An 11,288-nucleotide genomic window follows, 5' to 3' on the forward strand; every position below is an offset into this window, starting at 1 on the left:
CATGTGACAAATAAACTTAGATTTCATTTGATATAGTGTGTATTTACCAGAGATGGTAATGTGAAGAACAACATGACCTGCACAAAGTCAAATTAGGATATACAGTTAGGCCAACAAGAAAGTGTCCAAGTTCTAATATTCTCTGGTAGAATGCTCTGCTTTTATTTCGTCAAACTCACAACCACAAGCTATTTTCTGAAAATAATGATCGCGTTGTTCCCTGTAGTAATTAATGTGAAATTAGCTAAAGTTAAGACATTGTCAGCTATATGACAGCTATATGATATGGTCATTATTTGAACTGGCTAGCTAGCTAACAAGCTAGAAACAAACCAAAACACAAAACATTGGTTAGAAAGTTGCTTTTAGTTGCCTGGTTTGCTACATTGACATTTACTAAATTCATTTTTAAACGGATGGGTTTGTTGGTGTTTACATACACCAGTTATGCTATCTTAGACCACCAGGCTGCTGATGTCATGCAGCCTGTCGTTTTTGTGTTTGTGCTTTTTTATAACGACAATGACAAGTTTGATGTCGGACAACAATAGAATGTTCATGATATCACTGAGACAACTGTCTACAGACATGTCAATAGACGTAGTATAAAACCAGCTTTTAGTCTTTGGCTGTTTAGTACACTACCGTACTCACTCTGTTTAGCACATGGCCTCAGATGTGAATTCTTAAAGAGATGGGTGGAGCTAAGGCTTAAGAGGGTGTGAACAATACTGAAGTGAGTGTAGAGACAAGAGGAGCTCTCCAGTACTACCAAAAAACATGTGGCCGTCAGGCGCCTGCAAGGCCTTCTCTGCTGGCCTAAACATCATCAGAATATAATTTTTTTAAATATATTTCCCAACAAATATGTATTAAACTTATTCCCAGAGTAAAGTTTATACTCTTCATTTCATAGCCTTCCTCTTGGTTGCACTGCTTCCAGCCCCAGGTTGAGATTTGGAGGGCTGGTCTTATGTTAGATCTTTTACAATCATATTCAGCCATCATGTGTTGTCCAGGTCTAAAATCTGCTCTCAGGCCTTCAGAATCAACAGTGCGGGCGCTTGTAGCTTAAAGTGAATGGAAATTAAAATTTTGTGTCAACCAATCAGCTTTAGAGTTGGCTATTGTACGCCTCTGGCTGGCTCCAGTGTTACAACAGGACCAGCTAGCAGGCCTAGGGCGTCCACGTCTTTTGATTGGATTACCAATATTGAGAGCAGGCCTATGGGAGGTCTATGCAGATCTAGGAAACTCTACTAAGCTGTTTTTTGAACCCACAATGGCGGAAGGAGGAGAAGATATCGATTTCGTCGAGGATATAATTTATAACGCCATTCTCAAGACGAACTTTTCAAGAAAAGTTAGACATTGTAAAGGAGAGTCGCCCGACGCCCAAAGCCTGCACAGGCGGGAAAGGGGTTCGTTTCGCTCGCCACTTTCAAAGTTTCAACTACGAGCGCTGTCAATGGCTCAAAGGCTCCGAGAAGCACTGCAAAACTGTACTGCTGGGAATACCTATTATTTGCAAGTGATGATTTGGTGTTTGGAGCCACACTGGCTTTGCAAACTTGAGTTGTCTGTTAAACACTGTTTACCCAAAAATTTCAATTTGTCAATTTCAAGGTGACGCAACGCCTGGTTATACTGCGTTTCTGTCTAAATGTATAGTGTCTAGAGCCATGGCAATAATTGATGATAATAAGAGGTGGATTAATTCGGGTGGACTGTGTAGTACCTCACTGAAGGCCTAGGCCCCAGGCCACGGCACGCCACTGCAAAAAACATTCAAGGGCCATTTTCTCAAAAGTGGGGTTACAAGTTCATCAACTTCTAAATCAGAATGTCTTTCCCATTGTTCCTCAACTGTAGTGTACGATATACCATTTTCTAGCTCTGAGTCTACTTTTATCCAATGTAAAAAACACAATTTCAAATTTTGCTACATRATACAGAATTGAGCAGGTCGGTCACATTTTTAACATCAGTCCTACGTTGTAGCGTATTGCTGCTAGCATTACAGTAAGATCATTTAATTTGCTTTGAGAAAGGTAAAAACATTCAATTAAAAAAATATTCTGAAATGGATGTTCTGATAAAAATATGCTTATTTTCTAAAGTGGACTTTTTCTTGGGTATGAAATGTTAAACTAAAATGATCAATGTTATTTTGTCAAATTAAGTCTGTCTGAACAGTAATACGGCCAACATATATTGACATGTAGACTAGCTACCATTTAAGCCTATATTAAGACTAGTAATACTCATTATATTGATACTTTCTCTATACAGGCCTGACTGAAGGATGTTGTAGAGTAGACTTCAGGCTAAAAATGAAAGGTAAGCTTTGGATTAAATATCTGAAATGCACAAAATAATGCCCTGTTGTGACATTGCTTTTTCAAAAGCGTTGTACAGGGGAGAATCTCAATTGCATTTCCTTGATTCTTCACGTCTCTTCTCGCCTCCTTCTCAAAACCCATTGGACGAGAAGGTAAGAGGTCTTTTCCTTCTGAGCTTCTATACCAATGAGTTTTGAGACGGAAGCGAGGAGAGAGGATGCAAGGAATCAAGGAAATGCAATTGAGATTCTCCCCATGACACTCAGAACTTCAAGAAGACATTGGCAAACAGACACCGGTACACAATGGCCTATCCCGATCATCTATGTGCGCAATCATTTTTCAAACTGCAGACACATACATGTAGTGTTAACTCTGTCCTAGTTTCAACACTACCAGGAGTAGCTTAAGTATAGCCTTGATGCAGACCTCATTAGCCCTGCGGCGCCAGGACATAGTCACCTACAACTCAACTGTAAAGGATCTCTGGCCTGCTCTGTGCATGGAGTCACAGGTAAAATGGTACAGCTGTTGTTTTTTTCCCTCACAAACATGACATGTATTAGTTATACTGAATTCAATTATGATACTGTGTTGCCAAACTTGTGATAACACTGTTAACTACTCTCCTTTGCTCTCTGTCATTTCCAAATGTAGGCGTACGTAGAGTTTGATGACCTTGATGGCAGAGGGCATCGGATACTGGAAGGATCGATGATGCTTTGGTTGACAGTCTGAGGTGTCATGATCTAAGCTACAGTTAAGACGGAGGATCTTTAGGGCACTGCACATAACGCTGGAATCAGATCTGGGTCTAACGTGTTCTGACGCTGGGTGTCAAGAAAAGTGTTACCATGATGTGTAATCCTTTTAGGAACTACATGATGTCCACACTGTTCTCTGTGCTCTTCCTGTGTTGGTGCATGAGGAAGTCTTAGTATTTTTTTAAACACACAGGTAGGTTTCTTGTCGTTCTGGTTACTGTTAATTATTTTGCTCATTCCCGATGAACCCACCCCTAGCCACTATATCTGTTCAGTGTAGCTTAAGGCTGGAGTTTAATTTTTTTCCACATGAGCCTTCAATAAATTACAAAATATAAAGTTGTCAAGAGTGTTTGGTTTGAAGTAGGAACAGAAAATGAAGTGAATGCCTAAATCTATACTTTTATGAGTGCCTACTGTATAGGGAGGAGAACATAGGGGAGAATGTCAATTTCAGTTCCTTGTCTACTCGCTGAAAACATTTGGCATGGGTCCCCAGATCCTCAAAAAGTTCTACAGCTGCACCATCGAGAGCATTCTGACCGGATCTGACCATAAGGTGGTACAGAGGGTAGTGCGTTCGGTCCAGTACATTACTGGGACCAAGCTTCCTGCCRTCCAGGACCTATATAATAGGCGGTGTCAGAGGTAAGCCCATAAAATTGTCAGAGACTCCAATCACCAAAGTTTTCTCTGCTACCGCACGACAAGTGGTACCGGAGTGCCAAGTCTAGGACCAAAAGGCTCCTTAACAGCTTCTAACCCCAAGCCATAACACTGCTGAACAATTAATCAAATGGCCACCGGACTATTTACATTGGCACCCCCTTCCCCTCCATTTGTTTCGTACACTGCTGCTACTCGCTGTTTAATATCTATGCATAGTCACTTCACCCCTACCTGCATGTACAAATGACCTCAACTAATCTGTACCCCCACACACTGACTCGGTACCGGTACCCCCTGTATATAGCCTCGTTATTGTTATTTTATTRTGTTACTTTTTAGACTTTTTTTACTTTAGTTTTTATTCTTKAACTGCWCTGTTGGTTAAGGGCTTGTAAGTAAGCGTTACACGRTAAGGTCTACAACTTGTTGTWTTCGGCGCATGTGACAAATAAAGTTTCATWTGATTTGATTTTATCCGCACAAGGCTACTAATAGATAGGCATGAATTGGGGGTGCACACACACATCGTTGTTGTGAATTCCACGTAGAGTGGAGTGAAACAACAACAAATAGTGAGGGGAGGGCACTGACACTGACAGCTAGCTAGCATGCTAGCTAATGTTATCTAGCTAGATTATAGCTAGCAATGTTATCTGTTATTTTCGACAAAGACAAAGGGATCAATGCCTTTGAGTCCTTATGCCATAGCTAATCCTCTAGCTTTTGACACCATGTAGATRTGTATAAAGATAAGCACATGTTGTAACTTTACTTGTGATGTCTGGKGGTTTATTCACATATAGCTAGCTAGCATACAGCCTAACATGCTACTTGTTTTCTGTGATACAGCGGTACCGGTACACTCAGATACCTCCGAATGAATGTGACCTACCCATGATGCTCTAGTGATGACCTTGTATCTAGGCAATAAATAAACAATAACACATTCCATCTTCAGCCATAACACTGGCTATGGCTGGTTCTGGAAATAGTTTGTCATAACCATTTAGGGAAAACTTTGCCATCTAATGTTATCTCCAAATGGGTGTTCTTGTGTCCACTGCCAGTGAGAATCTGTGCTGCAGAGARGTAGAGGAGGAAGCTTATGTTTCTGATTGCATTTCATACTCAGTACATAATCATCAATCAAACAAGGAAATGACTGAGAGACCCATACATTACATACTGTATAATGGTTGTTATGAGCCTATTGTTGTTCACACAATAAACCTATTTTCAATGATATAGCTACCATCACACAACGCAGGTGATAGKGTACAGGGTTAGTTATCATAATCTTTCAGCACACTGTTCATGCAACTACACAACATTATTAGTTGGCTAACTAGTGTTCYATAAAGACATAGCACTGGTGGCCCGGAGGCCGAATGTGTATACCATAAAATTAGGAATTAGGAATTTAATAGGATCGTATGTATGCACTGTACAGGTGATGGGCCAAGTACATTAACATGTGATGGTGGCATGCTACTGACCACCCAGGTTTTGCCCTGTATGTCTCAACCCATATGGCCTACATGCCATATCCAATGCTTACAGTCAAGAACATGGGGACATGGATGCTGAAATACATGGGTAGGTAAATGAAAAGTATGCTGTGTTARAGCACAGGCAKGGTTCTAATCATAGGGGSACTGGACATCCCTATAGTAACTTGAAATATCAATTAACCCCAAGTCAATTGGGAAATATAACTCTGAGCAAAATAATAGTGGAGTAGATTACACCTGTAGGCTTTTTGTAGATTGGAATACATTTTATTCCACTTCTTTATTGCAATATAACCACTGCCTCAGCATCTGTCCATCTGATCTCACGCAGCACAGCAGTCCTGTAAAACATATGACAAAAAAGTAGAGTTAGTTAATTGAAAATATTTTTGAAAAAGGGTTCCAAAAGGGTTCTTCTGCTGTACCCATAGGATAACACTTTTTGGTTCCAGGTAAAACCCTTTTTTGTTCCAGGTAAAACCCTCTGTGGATAGGATTCTACATGGAATCCAAAACGGTTCTACTTGGATCCAAAAGGGTTCTACCTGGAATCAACAAGGGTTCTTCAAATGGTTATCCTATGGAGACAGCCGAAGAACCCTTTTAAGTTCTAGATACCACCTTTTTTTCTAAGAGTGTAGGTGGAATCCTAGCTTGAGATTTATGTGCTTTGACTTTTGTTCAAACCATGCTGTGATGTCAGTGGGAGATTTATGGCAGAAATTACGTGTTGATATGATTCAGTCCCGTCTGTCATGGCTCCAAATCCAACATCAACATATCCTAGTGATAGGATTCCATGACTTACCTTCACTATACTTGAATGAATGTGTAGACTACACTCTGGGCACAGTACTTCAGTGTGCCGTGGTAGAACACATTTACTGTGTTGACGGCTGCAACTGCTTTCTCATCCAGTCTCCGGTCATCACACAGCGCAGTGTTCCTGTAGCAGACGCGACAGACAGAGGTAGATGTAAAGTGTGGTAGGCAACAAACAGTTGCTATAACTATCATAGATCAATGTTTAACTTCTAGACCGATACATACTCAAGCATTCTCCAGAGAGGCAAAGCAAGACTAGTGTATGGCCACGGTGTCACTCTTCTCTGTCGTATTCAAAGAAGATAGTCACGCTTTCCAGCAGCTGTTGGTATGGCCCTGGATCTCCCACTACATCCTGGAACAGTAGCTCCAGGAGTTAGTGGACATAGCTTTGAAAAATAAATGACATATACAGGCAGTTATAACATTTGAGTAATAACCACTGCTAAAGCAATGGGGGGAATAATTACCATACATTTGGATGGAATAGCCTCCTTTCTTCCACTTAGGGAACCGAATCATGAACCTGGGTTCTCCGGCTGCAGTGGTTACCTGTCTGCATTCTCGTTGTAGTGAATGGCTGCAAGGAGAAGTCTGTAAGACAACATGTCAGACATGTAAGTGAACATTACAATTATGTTTAACATTCACATTGACCTCCGCCAGCCAGTAACCGTCTGACAGTTTCTCTCCTTCCCAAGGGCATCAAGTTTTCCCACACGGCTGGATAGACGCTAAATAACAGACAGAGTATTACACATACTTGTTGCCTGTGCAGTCACCCCCTCATACCCACACTTACTGAAACATGAAAATTGAACAACTACATACATTTTGCCACATGGCACCCATCGTAGTAGTGCTTAATGTCAGGCATCTCGTCACTCAGGAACTTCTGGATTGAGAAGTGTTGATCTGTGATAATGGAGCCGATGCTGACATCTGCCTCCTCCAAAAACAATGCTCCTCAGCAGTCCCTCCTTCTCCATTCTCGGACTATTGCCAACCTCTTTGCGCTGTGGAAGAGATTAACAGTATCATTGGCAATGTTTCCCTCAATCTTTGTTAGGCTGGGCACAGAGGCTCCCAAATCAGGACTCAGGATTGCCAGTACCAACATGGCACTGAAAAAGGTACTCCATGGATGAAAAGCAAGTTACAAGTTGTACATCAAGCACTCTGTAGTTGACCATGGTGTAGGACCCTGTTAGGTGTTAGAGTTTGAGATCAATGTCCGCCCGACACAAGAGAATTGTTGACATTGTATATGCGTGCGTCTGGTCAAATATGCTCGGGACATGCAGTCATGTGTGCCTTTCTCCATATGGAATTCAAAAGTGGAAAGCATGCAAATACATTTTACGAACCAAATTTTGCACAGTGGCCTGGCTAGTCTGCTGTCATATCCCCTCCAAGATCCAAAGGTTCCGCGGACATACTGCTGGACGACTCTGACTTCCACTGCTAGTATATGGTTGGAAGCGGGACCGTTTTCTGATGTCTGTAAAACACCGATTAAGATACGGTCTGCACTTTTAGCGCATCCAGGAACTGAAACAGAAATAAAGCACATAAAAAAGTTGTTCAGCATTATGTGCTTACATTAAAAGGTATTAGGTGACACTGCAACATGTATTGCTTTACCTTGTTTGTCTGAGCAAAAGAAGAGGCTKTGAAAGCAAAAGCTGCAGTTAGGTGGAGGTTGCCTGCAGAGTTGTCGGACACATAAGGCTGACTCTTCCACGTCTTGGTGTGGTYGCAGTGAGGGCATATCTGACAATGGAAATCAGGGTGCCTTTGAACCGCTTTGTGATGTTCCACGTTCTGGTACAAACCGGACAACAGTGGAAAAGATGCAGCAGACAGTCTTTGTACACAATGTACACGTGAACAGGTATGTCAGGGACTCTGCAATAGTGATAAAAAAAAAGTTTAGGTCCACTTTCTCCACTGTCTACATTAGTCTACATGTAGTATTTTGGTACGGCAAGGCAGTTCACTGATCAAATGGGTCAGTACAACAACACATTCACCCATAAATTGCCATTACATGCTCACTATAGTGTCATCTTACAGTTCGCCGTCACAGATGGTGTCCGTGTCATCATCAGGGTTATAACTGGAGTCATCGCTAGAGTAGTCCACTCTTGGCATTTTTACTGGAATGCAAGGAGATAAAGTTTCAGGCATGCACACCGGTGTTGCTGTATTGCAATAGACGCTCTTGTATTTTGTCTGGAACTGGGTGGCTGTAAATTATGCAGAAAGACAAAAGAAACTCACCCTCGCTCCTCTTTTGTGGGGATGCTTGCACAGAGAAATCACAAGCCTGCAGCGCGTCTGTCTGGCAGCCGATCTCTCTTGTTCTAGAAACCTGTAAAAATATGTATATTCTACAGTTTTGKATAAGTTTTTCCCTAAACCAAATAGTTGGTAGCTAGCTAGCTAGCTAACATGAACTGAACTTGCTTCATTAAGATGTTTTGATAACATGCATTTATCACAGCTAGCTAATCAACTAGCTAGTCAGCAGTCAGCTAGCTAATGTCATTAGCTAGCTAGGTAGCTAGTTACTTGCATAAGCAAATCTTGTAATGATGTAGCTAACTAGAAGAAGCAAGTCTAGAATTTACATTTGATCTGCTAACTAGCTAGCTGAGAAGCTCTCTTTACTTACACCATCCAGGTAGATGGTCGGAACAACATCTTCATTGAGTCGAAGCCTAGCTTGAAAGTCCATCTCCACGGGCAAGTAATTCAAAACGGACTCCCAGGTGAAATGCACATTGCAGACTGAAGGGCGTACAGTTTCTTCCGACCCTTCCAAGATGAGGAAAGTCCTCCACTGATGGTCAACATGAGGATGGAGACCTCGTGAGGGTAACTCATGCAAACCCCGGTCTTTGATTTTGCAACCAGAAACCCTACACTCACAAACGTATACAGCTTAAAACTGATAGACAAACAGATATAGAAGTGAGACACATAAACATGGACAAAGCTACAAACAGAGGTCCCCAAAAGGACAGACAGACAGACAGACAGACAGACAGACAGACAGACAGACAGACAGACAGACAGACAGACAGACAGACAGACAGACAGACAGACAGACTTGAGTGGTCTAATGTGCATATAACAATATACACGACAGCAGACTTGAGCAAAGCCCTACCTAATGTTTGATAAAAAAATTCACTGTAAACATATTGTACACAGTAGCTCAACAATAAAGGGAGCAAAAGTAGTCCGTTTACTGACACGGCAGGTTCATATTAAACCCATTTGATGAAACCTAATGAAGTATTCAATACTAAGCAAAATACACTACAATGGGAGGTATTACATGATTTGATAAAGATTTAAAACACGTCCATATGTATGAGAGACGCATCAAAACCAAGATGAACAGCGTGATTTGATTATGGTGTTGACAGGCAGGACAGGGGAGTTGAACATGGTACATGTAAACACACAAACACAGACACACACACAGAATGAATATTATGTCCTCAATGCCGCAGTCAGGGCCTCAGCACCTGCGAGGATATGGGCTCTACTTTTAGAGTAATGATACCCATGTAAACACACACAGACACGGAAGTCCCTCTATCCCAGTGGATTGCCCTGGGGCCTGGTTTATTTCTGCTAGGGGGATCCWGTGTCAGTAATGCTGACAGGATAGGGTTGATGAGTTCGCTGGATGCACGGTGTTGCGAGTGTGCACACAGACACACACAGACAACCACACGCATGCAGGCACACACACACACACACACACACGCACACTTCTAAACAGACCTCACACACTCCTCCAGCAGAGGGTTTGCTGTTGCATTTCTTATCCAAGTATGGTAACTTTGTCATGTGAATGTTGCCACACGTTATCTATAAGATGTTTGATGTTGGTTGCCTTTTCATTATATGCTACTGCTCACAACACCCCAAAACAACCCCTGTATTTTCAGCCATGTTCACTCCTTTATTGTCTGCAACATGAGGTATCCATGCATCAAAATACTTTCTGTGCCCAGTAAGAATAGAATAACAGCAATTATTATTCACTTAGAAAGGTCAGCCTGTGTTCAGTAGCAGTGCAGTGTTTACAACAGCCTATAGATATCTAACCACCTCTGCCTCGCATATTGTCAGACTGTGGGAAATAGAGAACTCCTCTTCAGAATCGAGGGGAACATAGTCAGAGTTAAAGTTGGAGTCAAGTGTTTTCTATCCAGTGTGTGTGTGTGTGTGTGTGTTTTCCATCATGTCTGCATGTGTGTGTTGGAGGTTTTACCCACTGTTTGTAAAGTTAGTCTGGCTTCCTGGGCCCTCTTCTGTTCCACGTCTAAAACTGTCTGCTAAACACACACTCCTGTGACCTCTGCTTGCACCGACACTGTGCTGCTCTTCACTAACATACACAAACGATGTGTCTGTGTGTGTGTGTCTGTGTGGTTGGAGAGTATTCACTCGATGTTAAAGAGGGATCTCCATGGTGCAGCTTGGGTGTGAAGTGTGTGTGTCCGCGCGGTGTGCGTTGATGTGTGTGGGTGTGTGTGTGGTCTGTGCTGTGTGGTTGAGAGTATTCACTCATGGTTAAAGAGGGATCTCCCATGGTGCAGCTTGGTGTGAAGTGTGTGTTGTCGCTGCGTGTTTGCTTTGATGTGTGCGTTGATGTGTGAGTGTGTTGGTTAGTCGTCACCTATGGTGCTATGGTGTTGAGGTGTGTTACAGCGTGGTGTGTGTGTTTGGTTAGTTTCTCCTATGGTGTGAGGTGTGTTTACACGCGTGGTGTGTTGTGTGTGGTTTGTGTGTTGGTTTGTGGTCTCCTATGGTGCTGAGGTGTGTTTTACAGTCGTGGTGTGTGTGTGTGTGTGTGTGTTGGTTAGTGGTCTCCATGGTATTATGGTGTGAGGTGTGTTTACAGCGTGGTGTGTGTGTGTGTGTGGTGTGTGTGTGTGTGTGTGTGTGTGTGTGTGTGTGTGTGTGTGTGTGTGTGTGTGTGTGTGTGTGTGGTGTGTGTGTGTGTGTGTGTGTGTGTGTGTGTGTGTGTGTGTGTGTGTGTGTGTGTGTGTGTGTGTGTGTGTTAGTGGTTCCCTTTATGGTGCTATGGTGTGAGGTGTGTTTAACAGCGTGGTGTGTGGTTTTGGTGGTGTGTGTGTTGGTTCGTGGTCTCC

At 42.4% G+C, this 11,288-nt stretch overlaps 1 protein-coding gene and 1 long non-coding RNA gene across 5 annotated transcripts in view; both read right to left on the bottom strand.

Moving 5' to 3' along the window:
* The window catches only part of LOC111959440 (Krueppel-like factor 12), a 187,176-nt gene that overhangs the window by 134,799 nt on the left and 41,089 nt on the right, over positions 1–11,288 (bottom strand). The gene's annotated exons all lie outside the window — the stretch shown is intronic.
* Positions 5,134–10,532, bottom strand: LOC111959444 (uncharacterized). Of its 3 annotated transcripts, none has more exons than XR_011474992.1 (4): positions 8,395–10,532; positions 6,337–8,270; positions 6,095–6,232; positions 5,134–5,627 (listed from the first exon to the last, which is right to left on the bottom strand). It is a non-coding gene; the product is annotated as an uncharacterized lncRNA (long non-coding RNA). The 3 variants fall into 3 exon arrangements; XR_002876679.2 differs by having other exon boundaries at positions 6,337–7,127; positions 7,479–10,532; XR_011474991.1 differs by having other exon boundaries at positions 6,337–10,532.

The sequence above is a fragment of the Salvelinus sp. IW2-2015 genome, linkage group LG36 (assembly GCF_002910315.2).
Source record: "Salvelinus sp. IW2-2015 linkage group LG36, ASM291031v2, whole genome shotgun sequence".
Lineage (NCBI taxonomy): Eukaryota > Metazoa > Chordata > Actinopteri > Salmoniformes > Salmonidae > Salvelinus > Salvelinus sp. IW2-2015.